Source organism: Microtus pennsylvanicus, chromosome 2 (assembly GCF_037038515.1).
Source record: "Microtus pennsylvanicus isolate mMicPen1 chromosome 2, mMicPen1.hap1, whole genome shotgun sequence".
In the NCBI taxonomy this organism is placed as follows: Eukaryota; Metazoa; Chordata; class Mammalia; order Rodentia; family Cricetidae; genus Microtus; species Microtus pennsylvanicus.
The window spans coordinates 129,028,741-129,041,697 of NC_134580.1; the positions used below are offsets into that span (position 1 = coordinate 129,028,741).

A 12,957-nucleotide genomic window follows, 5' to 3' on the forward strand; every position below is an offset into this window, starting at 1 on the left:
CAAAGGGCATAAACCAGGCAACTGTATCCCTCTAAGAGTCTATACCTGAGTGAAATAGTAGATCTGAAACTTAGACAGGCGTTAGTGTCATCAGCACAATTTGGTATAGCTACCAATTGCTGGGCCCCACCTGCAACCAAGCTTGTAGAGAGCAGAATCTCCAGCCCTGGGTGAGTGCTGACCTCCCCTTCATAAGAGAGGAGGAAATGGAATTCTACTCCCTCGGTCCTAAGCAAGGGCTGCATCTGGCACTGAGTCTAGCTTGAGAGTACCTGGGAGCTACGTAGAATCCTGGGGTAGAATTGGCTGTCCCGAGACAGTTTGGGTTTCCACACTTCTCAGAAAAGTCCCTTTGGGCCGGGCAATGGTGGCGCACACCTTTAATCCCAGCACTCGGGAGGCAGAGGCAGGCGGATCTCTGTGAGTTCTAGACCAGCCTGGTCTACAGAGCTAGTTCCAGGACAGGCTCCAAAGCCACAGAGAAACCCTGTCTTGAAAAAACCAAATAAACAAATAAATAATAGAAAAGTCCCTTTGGAAACGTTGACAAAAGTCTTCTGTCCAGAGACTTAGCGTCAACTCACAGGACACGTATGGCCAAAAGACAGCTGTGAATTGTCCCAACACAGAACTATAAGCTTACTTAAAACATGAAACTGGGCTTGGCGGTGCAGGCCTTTATTTAATCCCTCCACTCATGAGGTGAAGGTAGGCAGATCGCTGTAAGTTTGAGAGCAGCCTGGTCTACACAGTGGGTTCCAAGCCAGGCAGAACTATTTTTTGTTTGGTTTTTTTGTTTGTTTGTTTTCTTTGGTAATGTAATTGTACAATTCTCAAGCTTCAATTGTGAACTTGTAGATGACTATGTCTTGTGACAATATCAAACGGGGAGACATCCCTGCAAGTTGGCCCTTCTTTGTTTTTCTCTTGCCCTTTGCTTGCCCCTGCCCCCAAGATCTAGCCATGTAGCTGCATTAAATTGTAGACGAGGGACCAGGCTAGCCTTGATGAGTTTACAGTCCATCCTCCTGTCTCCACCTCCCGAGTGCAGTGATACAGGCCACCATGCCAGGCTTATGAGGAGCTGTGTGTGGGTTTAAGGCCCCATTCATGCTAGGTGAACACTACCTATGGAGCCCCACCCCAGCTTCTAAGGATCAGTTTTCTGTGTTGACTTCATCTGCTGGTCCCGCCTACTCTTTCTTTCCTAGCTCTAGTGGTCCTGGGAACAGAGCATTGTTTCTATTTTAATGTTCCTCACATTCTTGTTATTTTCACATTTTTCTCTCTTTTGTTTTGTTTTGTTTTGTTTTTTTTTTTTGGAGACATGATCACTGTTCGATGAGCTGGGTAAAGGTGCTGCCAATCCTGAAGACCTGAATTTGATTCTTGGGATAAAGAAGTGGAAGGAGAGAACCAGCTCCACAACTTCTACTCTGACCTTCACTCACGCGGAGGAAGGTGAGTGTCGTGACCCAGGCGGACCTTGATCTTACTGTGCAGCTAAGGCTGCCTTGAACTTCTGGTTCTCTGGCCTTCATCTCCTGAGCGCTCTGATTATAGGTGAATGCTGCCATACTTGGTTGTTATTTTATTTTTTGATTTATCTTATTTTGTATATGTGAGTATGTGAATGTATTTGTACCACTTACATATCTGGTGTCTGCAGAAGTCAGAAGACGGCACTGGGTTCCCTGAAACTAGAGTTATTGATGGGAAATATGGACGGTTGTGAGCCGTTATGTAGCTGCTGGGAACCTAACCCAGGACCTTTACAAGAACAAGTGCTCTTAACTGCTTAGCTGTCTCTCTGGCCCTTATTTTATTTTTTTGAGATAGAGCCCCATAACATAGCCCTAACTAGCCTGATATTCAATAGCCTGACTTCAGAGGACTCACATCCATCCTCCTACTTCTGCCTCCTGATTGCTGAGATTATAATATGAGGTACCACTCCTGCCTCTGCCTCCGAGTACTGGTAGTAATGGCTTATATCACCACACCTAACTTTCCTTCCTTTATTAAGAAACTTGCTGGACAGAAGTGACTTACACCTTTGATCCCAGCACTCAGGAGCCAAAGGCAGGCAAATCTCTGGGTTTGAGGCCAGCCTGGTCTACAGTGTGAGTCCCAGGATAGCCAGGGATACACAAAGATCCTGTCTTGAAAACAAACAAAAAATGGGACAGGGAGACTGGAGAGATGGTTTAGCAGTTGAGAGCACTGGCTGCTCTTCCAAATGACCTGGGTTCAATTCCCAACACCACATGGCAGCTCACAACTGTCTGTAACTCTTAAGATCTGACACCCCCTTACAGACATACATGTAGGCAAAACACCAATGCACATAAAATAAAAATTTTAAAAAAGAAAAGAAAAACTAAAAGTAAGAACTTTGTAATTCACATAGGCAACACAATTGACTCTTTTTACTTTCTAAGTTGTTTTTTTTTTTTTTCCCTAGATAGGGTCTCTCTGTGTAACATCCCTGGCTGCCCTGAAACTCACTTTGTAGACCTGTCTGGCCTCGAACTCACAGAGATCCATCCACCTGCCTCCCAAGTGCTGGGATTAAATGGGATTAAAGGCATGCATCACCACTGCCTGGTTTGTGGTTGGCTTTGATCTGAAAATATTAAATGGAAATTTTCAGAAATATGCCAGTTCATAAGGTTTAAATGGCACATTATTCTGAGTAGTGACAATTTCTTTGGCCCATCCACTGTTTTACTCTTTGTTTGGTGTATCTACATTGTATCCACATGGTCTATGCTACTCATCCTTCAGCCAAAGGCCCCCCCCTCTTCCTTTTGGAGCTAAGTCTCAGCTTGCTGCCCTGAATGGCTTGGAATTTATTACATCAACCAGCTAGCTTTGAATTTATAGCAATCCTGTCTTTGCCTCCCAAGTGCTGGGATTACAGGAGTGTTGGACCACACCTGAACATATAACCTTTTTGTTTATAGAAGAATTATCCTGTGTGGCTGTGGCTACAGTTAAGCTTTATAATGGCCCCCAAACACATCAGTAGGTGATGCTGGCATTATGGTTACACCAGACAAAAGCTATAAAGAGCCTCCTTGAAGTAAAAGGTGAATGTTCTTGATATAATAAAGAAGGAAAGCTGGGAGGTGGTGGTGCACGCCTTTAATCCCAGCACTCGGGAGGCAGAAGCAGGCGGATCTCTGTGAGTTCGAGACCAGCCTGGTATACAAGAGCTAGTGCCAGGACAGGCTCCAAAGCCACAGAGAAACCCTGTCTCAAAAAAACAAAAACAAAAACAAAAAACAAAAGAATGAAAACAAGCTGGGCATAGTGGCACATGCCTTTAATCCAACCACTCAGGAGGCAGAGACAAGCGGATCTCTGAGTTTGAGGTTAATCTTATGTACAAAATGAGTTCCAGGATAGTCAGAGCTACACAGCTAGACCTTGTCTCCAAAACAAAACAAAATAAAACAGCCACAAAACCAAAACAACCACAAAAGAATAAAGAAAACCAAAGAACATTAGGCAGATGAGGTAGCACTTACCTGTAATCCTAGTACAGGTTGAAGCTGGAGGATGGATGGAACTTTAAGTCCTGCCTGGGTTATGTAATGAGAGTACAGACAGAGGTATCCAGCAAAACCTGTCTTAAACAGCAACAAAAAACATTTGTACTATCAGTAAGGTCTATGGTGGGAACAAATGTTTCCTCTGTGAAACTGTAAAGGGAAAAGCATTTGGGCTGGCAAAGCCGACAACTGGTGTGCTGTATCCCAGCACTTGACAGCGGCAGTCAGAGGGACCGGGAACTCAGAGATCAGCAAGTACATGGCAAGAATAGCTATATGTGACCCTGCCTCAATAAAGAAAAATAAACAAAGAACAGAGAACAAAGCTTGGTTGATAGAGCAAGTTCCAGGCCAACCAGGGTTACACAGTGAGACCCTGTCTCAAAAACAGACGAGGTTTGTTAAGGCACTTGCCTCTCAAGTACTGAGAACTGAGGTTAAAGTAAAGGCATGAACATATGAAGACAGTTTTTAATTTTTTTTTCTTTTAAGCTTTTTGAGACAGGGTTTTTCTGTGTGACCCTGGCTGTCCTGGAACTCACTCTGTAGGCCAAACTGGCCTTGAACTCAGAGATCCACCTGAGTGGATCCATCTCCAGAGTGCTGGGATTAAAAGCGTGTACCACCATCCCATGGCTATTATTTATTGATTTTGATAGGGAAGTCTGATGTCTGCTGTCACAAAGTAAGTATCCGGCAGTGTGGAGGACAGATGAAGAGCAAAGACTGTAGGCAATGTGAAGCACATGTAATCCCAGTCCCAGCGAATCTTGCTGTCAGCCTCATCTATGTATTAAATTCTAGGCCAGCCAGACATACACAGCGAGACCCCATCTCAATACAAAACTCACAAACTTATATCCCAGGCATGGGGGAGGGGCGGCACATTTCCTGTGCTCACTGAGGTTCTCAGGACCAACCTCCCCGAGATGTGCCTAGGACCAAACTGTTTTTTTTTTTTTCCCTGTTTCCATAGCCTTGCTCAGGAGGGAGAAGGTGCCAATAATTTCAACAGGAAATGCAGACCCAAAGGCCTCCTTTCCAGAGGACCTCCCACCCCCACTTCAGACTTAATGAGGGACCTGCTCCCTCATTCACTTTAAAATGTCCCCCCTCTCTCCCAGCCCTCAAGTGAAAAGCCTTGTTAAGCAGGGCTGCTCAGGTGGAGCTCCTACTGTGAGGCTCAGCAGGGTCCACACTTCCCCTAGGAGAAAGAACTGAGCTTGCAGCTCGGAAATGCCATCTAAAGGCACCGTCTTTCTGTTTATTTTTATTTCATGGGCACTGTTGTTTGCCAGCACGTACGGCTGTGTGAGGGTGTCAGATCTTAGAGTTACAGACAGTTGTGAACTGCCATGTGGGTGCTGGGAACTGAACCGGGTCTAAAGGCATTTTCTTAAGCTCTTAAATGTGGTGAACTCATCTAAGTGAGAGAAATAAAGTCCCTTGTCATCTTTACCTAGTTTGTCTGGCTGCAGGGTTCCTCCATTTTCAAAACATTCCATCCCAGCCAGGCCTCACTTTGGGCCTGAGGACCATTTCACAAAAGGTCTAGCTAGCTTCAGGACCTGTTTCTAGCAGAAAATGGAACAACAAAACACCATGGGCATTTTCTTCTCTCTGTTGTTATCCTCAGCTTAATCTTCTATTTAACATCTTTGTCCTAACAGCACTTCAGAAATGCAAAAATTCGGTTAGCTTAGAGTCTTGCCATCTTGGTCAAAGATGTGCAGGTCCTCCGTGGATAAAGGAAGGACAAAGAATTAGGTTAAGAGAGCCCAGGCATGGTTAGTGATAAACCAACCTGCCTCCACTTAGACCTGAAAGACAACTTATAGTAGAGACAAACTAGATTCATTCTTGTTTATGATGAAATCTATTTCTCAGCTCATGCCTGTAATAACAGTTGGGAGGTTAAGGCAGGAGGATTGCTGCAAGCTTGAGGCCTGTCTACCATTCAAGGATCCTGGAGGTTTGATATCCACTTAGCATTGAGAAGGGAGGAAGCCAGGAAAGTCATTGAAAACTCGGAATATAGCACAGTTGGAGAGTGCTTGCCTAGGGCGCATAGAGCCCTGATCCCCAGCAAGACTGAAAAAGCAGGTGAGGGGTCACATCCCCTGGATTCTGGTGCTTAGGAGGCAGAGGCAAGGGGCTCAGGAATTCAAAGTCATTCTTGGTTATAAAGTGAGTGAGTTTGAGGTCAGTCTGGGCTACATGAGATCCTGTCTTCAAAAAAAGATAGCCCGGTGGTGGTGGCGCATGCCTTTAATCCCAAACAAAACAGCAACAACAAGGAAGAAAGAAAGAAAGAAAGAAGGAAAGAAAGAAAGAAAGAGCGAGCCCTCTGAGCCCTCTGTGGTTATTCTTATTTCCTCATGTTTGTTTTCAAGATATGGTCTCACTATGTAGCCCCGGCTTTCCTGGAACTCACTATGTAGACCAGGCTAGCCTTGAACTCACAAAGTTCCTCTTAATTCTGCCTCTCAAGTGCTAGGATTAAAGGTGTGTGCCCCTGTGCCTGACTGTTATTCCTAAACAGGAGCTCGAATTCTCTGGTTTCTCTGTAGGTTTTGGTCATGAATTTGCTTGCTTGTTTGTTTAAAAATCCCTCCAAATCACCAATGATTTAAAAGTCGAATTTCTCAGGTAACAGTATTTCCCTTTAAAGATCCATTTGTATCCCAGCACTGGGGAGGCAGAGACAGGAGGATGTCTGTGAGTAGAGGCTAGAATGGTCCAACACAGTGAGTTCCAGGCCGGCCAGGGCTGTGTAGAGAAACACAGCCTCAAAATAAAAACTAAAATATAAAATATATAATAAATAAATAAAAGATTCTTTTGCCCGATCGCCTTGGGACATTAAAGCTGTCCACCTGGGAAATTTGCCTTTTAAAGGCCCTGTTGCCTGCTCCTGGTTTGAGGGCAGGGGTGATAATGCCTGTACCTTTCGGAAATCTCACCCCCTCACTGCAAATTCATGAGAAGGATTACTTTGCCTGAGAAAATGAGGCCTAGCTTCTCCATTGTGAGCTTTGTTTTTCCCCTCAGAACAATTATAAAGTGAATGCCTGGTGTGCCCCGTAGAGCTTTGCAAAGCTGGTCTCTGTTGGAGGCTGTGAACCTGGCTGGGGGCTTAACCTAGGAGGTGTTACCTGAGCGAGCTGTCTTCTAAAATACTTTCCTCTCCTGAGCTGTGGCAGAGCCCGTTGGGCCACACAGTTAGGAAGGCAGTAGCTATTTATTGAGCACCTACTATGTGCCGGGGACAAGAGAAATTATTCCTTTCTTCTGTGACTTTGTGTCTGATGTCTGAAGGACATTGCTTGTTTGCTTGATTTCTATTATTTTATTTTTTTTTTAAGCCTGGGGATTGAACCCAGGGCCTGCTGTACGCCAAGCAAGGGTTTAGCACACCTTTTTGGAAAAGCCACTTAGATCCATTGTTAAGAAGACGCCTAGGAGGGTGAGAGGCTGTGAGCAGGTTTTATGGTGTGCATGTAGATAGCTTGTGGGGGAAGGCGAGCTGTGGGGAGGCCTGAAATAAGAGCAAACTAAAGCGATGCTTAAACCTTGTTAGGTCTGGACAGGTGTGAGGGTGGGAAAGGCAGGGGGTGTACAGGGCCCATCATTCTTGCATTGTCCCACCTAACCCTCCTGCCCCGGGTCCCTTTCCTAAGTGCAGCCTAAGCAGGGTTATCTGTAGGCCGCGAGTGTGGACTTTAGGGAGCTTGAAGGAGGAAGGCCTACTAAGTGAAGAGATAAGGGCTGGTTTGGACTGGGGAGATTCTTTGTTGTTTTTTGTTTTTGTTTTTTTTTGTAGACAAAGTTTCTCTGTGTAACCCAGGCTGGCCTCAAACTCACAGAGATCCACCTGCTTCTGCCTCTGGATTGCTGGGACTAAAGGCGTGAGCCACCTAGCCCAGATGAAAAGGGAGATTCTTAGCAGTCAAGGGCTGGGCTCAAGGCAGAGTGCTTGCTGAGCCTCTGCAAAACCCTGGGATCTTTCCCTAACAGTCTTCCCATAGGAGGAAATAAAACAAAAATCGTCCAGAGCAGGCAGAGTCTGAAGGAGACACTGGACAGTGTCTGGAGGTAGGCAGGTAGCCAAGGACCTCAGTGAGGTCCAGGGTCTCAGTCCTGCCACGTCTCAGTCCTGCTCACTCCTAGACATGGGAAGCCACAAGACCCCTAGATCCCTCACTGGCTCCCAGAGGGATGAGCATAGACTTGGCGGCCTTTCTCTAACCCGTCTTCCCCCTTGGGTGTCAGGCCTGAGTTTCAGGCATTCTTGCTGGTTTCTCTGAAGGCGGTGGATCAGTGCATTGTGGGGAGGTGGTGACGGAGAGATTTAGGGGACAGGTGTTAACTGAGTGCATAATTTGGGATAGCAGTGGTGACTGCTCTTGGTCAGGGAAAAGTGTGGATGACTTCAAATCCCATCAGGGGGCCAGAATGTTAGCTTAGGAAGTGTGAGGCCCTGGGTTCCAGCTCCCAGCATCACACCAACAACAAACTGATGAACACCCGTCTGATCAGTGGCCCATCGGGATCAGAGCAACAGGCGTGTGTTTTCCTGTGGAAAATGAAAAGCAAGGAGCATGCTCAGCAAGTGAAGGTGGCCTCTAATGACACAGCAAGAAGCCTGGGTACTTTACAATGGGGTGCTTCCCCCACAAGGACTGGGAGAACCCCCGCTGTCACTCCCATTATCATTCCAATTGGTTGGGATGGGGGTCTAACTCCTCAGCTTGGTACACAAGGGGGTGGGGGAATCACAGGGAGGTAGAGGATCAAGCTGGCTGTTTTGTTCCAGCTCTGCCACCAGCTCAACCCAGCTGTGACTTTTCAGGCAAACCTTCTCCCTTTTTGAGCCTTAGTCGCCTCCACTGTAAAACAGGGTTCTTCATATTTGAGGCAGTATGAATGAGGACCTTGCGTGAAAGTGGGCTAGCCTTGGGAGCCAGGTGCTCAGGGGACAGGGATAGAAAGAGCTGGGAGGATGCTCAGCTGAGCAGAACAACATTTCCATTAAAGTTCTCTTTAATTTTGTTATTTATTTGTGCGTGGATGTGGGCCTACACGGGTGTGTCCTCACACATGCATGTTCTCCTGCCACAGCTTGTGTGGGGATCAGAGGGCAATTTCCTAGAGTCACGCTTTCTACCATGTGATTCCCAGGAGTTGAACTCTCGTCCTCAGGTTTGCTGGCAAGCCCCTTTACCTGCTGAGCCAACTCCCCACCCCATTTTGAAACAAAGTCTCAGGTATCTCACGCTGCCCTCCATCTCCCATAGCTGAGCATGACCTTGAATTTGTTTTCATTAATTTCCTTTTACTCCTGTGTCTGCATGAGTGTCTGTGCACCACATCCATGGTAACTGCAGTTACAAGCCTGTGTGAGCTGCCTGACCATGGGTGCTGGGACTCTGAACCATGGTCCTCTCTGAAGAGATGAGAGTGCTTTTAACTGGTGAGCCGTGTTAACAGCCCAACCTTGAATTTCTATTCCCTCCCTCCTTCCCTCCCTCTCTCCCTCCCCCCCCCCCTCTTTTGAGACAGGGTTTCTCAGTGTAGCCCTCCCACCCACTAGTCAATGTCCTTTGGATTAGGCTGGCCTTGAACTCATAGATGCCACCTGCCTCTGTCTCCTGAGTATTGGGATTCAAGGCATGTGTCACTATTATCTGTTGCCAACCTTGGATTTTTTTTTTAATTTATTTAACTTTATTTTAGGTGCATGAAGTTACAGACAGTTGTGAGCTGCCATGTGGGTGCTGGGAAGCGAGCCCAGGTCCTCTGGGAGAACAGCCAGTGCTGTTAACCACTAAGCCATCTCTTCAGCCCCAGCCAACCTTGGATTTTTGATTCTTTTGTCTCTGTCAGGAGTGCTAGAATGACAGGCATGGGGCATTATGTCTGTTCTTATTGCACATGACACTATGGTTTTATATAACAACACTTTAATGAGTTTCCAATGGCCAGGCACTGTGTGAGATGCCTTCTCTGTATTTAATAACATAATTCTCCAATAAACGTTGAGTAGCTAAAATTATTACCTCTGCTTTAAAGATGATTGAGGAATATAGAATCTAGTGTTGGGTATTCATTAAAATACCCCATCCATAGTGAACCCCAGGATGTGTATTCGGTACTCTGTCAAAGGCTTCACAGGCAGGCTGGGGTTGTGACTCAGCAGTAGAGCGCTTGCCTAGCATGTGTAAAGTGCCGAGTTTACTTCCCAGTACTGCTTAGTTAATTAATTAATTAATAAACTGAGTGTGGTGACGAAAGTCTTTTATTCCAGCACTTGGGAGGCAGAGTCACACAGCTTTCTGTGAATTCAAGGCCAGCCTCGTCTACAGAATGAGTTTCACGACAGCCAAGGCTACAAAGAGAAACCCTGTCCAGAAAAAACCACAAACAAACAAGCAAATAAGTAAGTACCCATTACTGCTCTAAGACAGTGGGATGGAACACAAATATCAATCCTCGGCATGAGCGGAAGTCCATCCGTGTTCGTTCATGAGCAGAAGGATTAGTAAGATGTGTACATCTGCAGGTTGCTTTCTTTGTAGACCGTCTCAGGTAGCCCAGGCTATCCTTGGTCCTCTTGGACAACTTAAGACCTTGGATTTGGGGCCCAGGGAGACTACACCTGGCTAAGGAGGAAAGGGAGGTTATTGCTTTGCTTCCTCTTTGGTAGAGTCTTGTTCTGTGGTTGGCCTGACTTGGAGCTCATGGAGATCCTGCTGCTTCCGTCTCCTGTCTCCTAAGTGTTCCGATGACAGGTGGGCTCCACCACACCTGGGATTTGTTTTTGCTGTTGCTCGAGACAAGACTCTGCTGCCTTAGAAACCCTACAGATCCTTTTGCTTCTACCTTCTGATTGCTGGGACAACAGATATGTGACACCTAGCTTTAATGTAAAAGAAAAAAATCCAAACCACATTTGTTTATTTATTTTGTGCATGTGTGGGTGTGTGTGACACAGCATAGGTGTGGAGATCAGAGGACAGTTTGCTGGAAGTGGTTTGTACCTTCCACCGTGTGTGGGTCCCAGGGATTTACACTCAGATCCTCAGGCTTGGTGGCCAGAGCCTTTCCCTGATGATCATATTTTTGTTTGTTTGGTGGGATTTAAGCTTTATTTTTATTTTATATGCATGAATGTTTTACCACATGTGCTCGATGTCCGAGGAGGTCAGAAGAAGGTATCAGATACTCTGGAACTGGAGTTACAAATGCTCTAAGTGCTGGGACCTAGCCTGGATTCTCTGGCAGGACATCCTGTGTTCTTAATGTTGGAGTCATCTCTTCAGCCCTTGTTTGCTTTTTTTGAGGCAGGGTCTCTTATAGACCAGGACAGCTTCACTATGTGGGAGAACTTAAATTTCTCAGCTTTGCTACTCTACCTCCCAAGTGCTGGAATTATAAACTACCAGGTCTAGTTTTAGTGTCTATTTTATGTTACAACTTAATTTCTATAATACCTCTGAATAGGGCAAATTTTCTTTGTTTGATCTTTGAAACAGGGTCTGACTATATATAGCCTTGGCTGGCCTGATATTCCTGACGTAGACTAGGCTAGCCTTGAACACACAGAGATTTACCTGCCTCTGCTTCCCAAGTGCTGGGATTAAAAAGCTGTACCACACCTGGCTCTTGAATACCAGTTTAATTTAAGAGGGCTGGTGAGATGGCTCAGGGGGTAAAGGCGCCGCTTGTTGTCAAGCCTGAAGAGCCGAGTTCAAGCCCCAGAACCCACATAGTGGAAAAGGAGAGAGCCCTGAAAAACTGTCCTCTGACCTCCAGCCGCCATGCCAGATAAATAAATGAAACACAAAATTTTCGACATTATAAGACAAGTACAAGGAATATACAAAGTTTTAAAAGCAGATTGCCCACTTGTTTATATTTCGCCTGGTTTGCTTTCAAATCTGCCTCCTGCAAATAATGCATTTGTTTTCTGTATAAGAGAGTGAGCAGGTGGCATTATAGTCTTAGGTATTTCCTGCGTGTTAAGAGCAAGGACATCCTTTAGTCGATGTGTTTTCTTTCTTCCTTCTTTGTTGAAGGAAAGGGGGAGGCATCTCTCTATATGGTCCAGGCTTATCCTGCAATTCTCCATGTAGTCCAGCCTGTGTCAGATGCCTAGCAATCCTACCACATCCACCTCCCAAGAGCTAGAGTTGAAAGCGTGTGCCACCAACCCCAGTTTCTTTTTGTCTCTTGAATGTAAAACAAATGGGCTTTAATCATAGATCTCTGTGTGCAGGCATGTGCATGCTGCATACAGTGCTGAGGATGGAGCCCCTGGCCCTTGCACATGGTAGGCGAGCCAGGCCTCTGCCACAGAGCTACACACCCAACCCTAGTCTCCTTAGGACACAGCGATTAGCAGCATGTTGTGATGATTATGACCAGCTATATCTTACAATAAACACCGCTGACGGACACAGGTGTGCAGTCAAGGTGGTGTTATACAAATGCCTCCCTCTTCTGAGCTTCTCTTCACTGCTCCAAACTCTGGCTGATGCTCCTTGCTCTGTCTTTACTGGGGGGGTCTTGTAGCTCAAGGGAGTCCACCAATATGACTAATGAGTTTTCAAACTGTGAAGCTTTGTGCTCTCTTGGGATTAGTTTGTTTGTTTGTTTGTTTGTTTTTTCTTTTTTTCTTTCTTTCTTTCTTTCTTTCTTTCTTTTTTTTTTTTTTTTTTTGCTTTTTCGAGACAGGGTTTTTCTGTGGTTTTGGATCCTGTCCTGGAACTAGCTCTTGTAGACCAGGCTGGTCTCGAACTCACAGAGATCCGCCTGCCTTTGCCTCTCTCTTTTTGGTTTGTTTGTTTTTTGAGACAGGGTTTCTCTGTGGTTTTGGAGCCTGTCCTGGAACTAGCTCTTGTAGACCAGGCTGGTCTCGAACTCACAGAGATCCACCTGCCTCTGCCTCCCGAGTGCTGGGATTAAAGGCGTGCACCACCACTGCCCGACTATTGGGATTAGTTTCTTTCTTCCAACAAGATCTCACTAGATAACCTTAACTGACCTGGAACTTGCAATGGAGACCAGCCTGGCCAGCTTCCAACTGACAGAGATCCTGCTGTCTCTACCTCAGAAGTGCTGGGCTTAACGGTATGCGCCATCATGCTTCCCTAGTATTCTTTCTTTTAAAATATGATTATTATTTTGTGTGTATGGTGTTTGCTTTCATGTATGTTTGTGAAAGGCAGAAGAGGGTGTTGGGTCCCCTAGAACTGTGTTGTGAGCTGCATATGGGTGCTTGGTATTGAACCCCTGTCCTCTGGAAGATCAGCCAGCATTCTTAACCACCTAGCCATCTGTCCAGCCCTGAAGGTAGTTTTCTTACTCCCGTTCTCCTGACTTTTTTTTTTTTCCTGGG

At 45.9% G+C, this 12,957-nt stretch overlaps 1 protein-coding gene across 1 annotated transcript in view; it reads left to right on the forward strand.

Annotated features, from left to right (window-relative positions):
- LOC142844247 (DNA (cytosine-5)-methyltransferase 3B) overlaps positions 1–12,957 on the forward strand; it is a 51,816-nt gene that overhangs the window by 383 nt on the left and 38,476 nt on the right. The window contains exons 2-3 of the mRNA XM_075962574.1: positions 1,326–1,461; positions 9,865–9,996. The gene's annotated coding sequence lies outside the window, so the exon portion shown is untranslated. The remainder of the gene's footprint in view (positions 1–1,325; positions 1,462–9,864; positions 9,997–12,957) is intronic.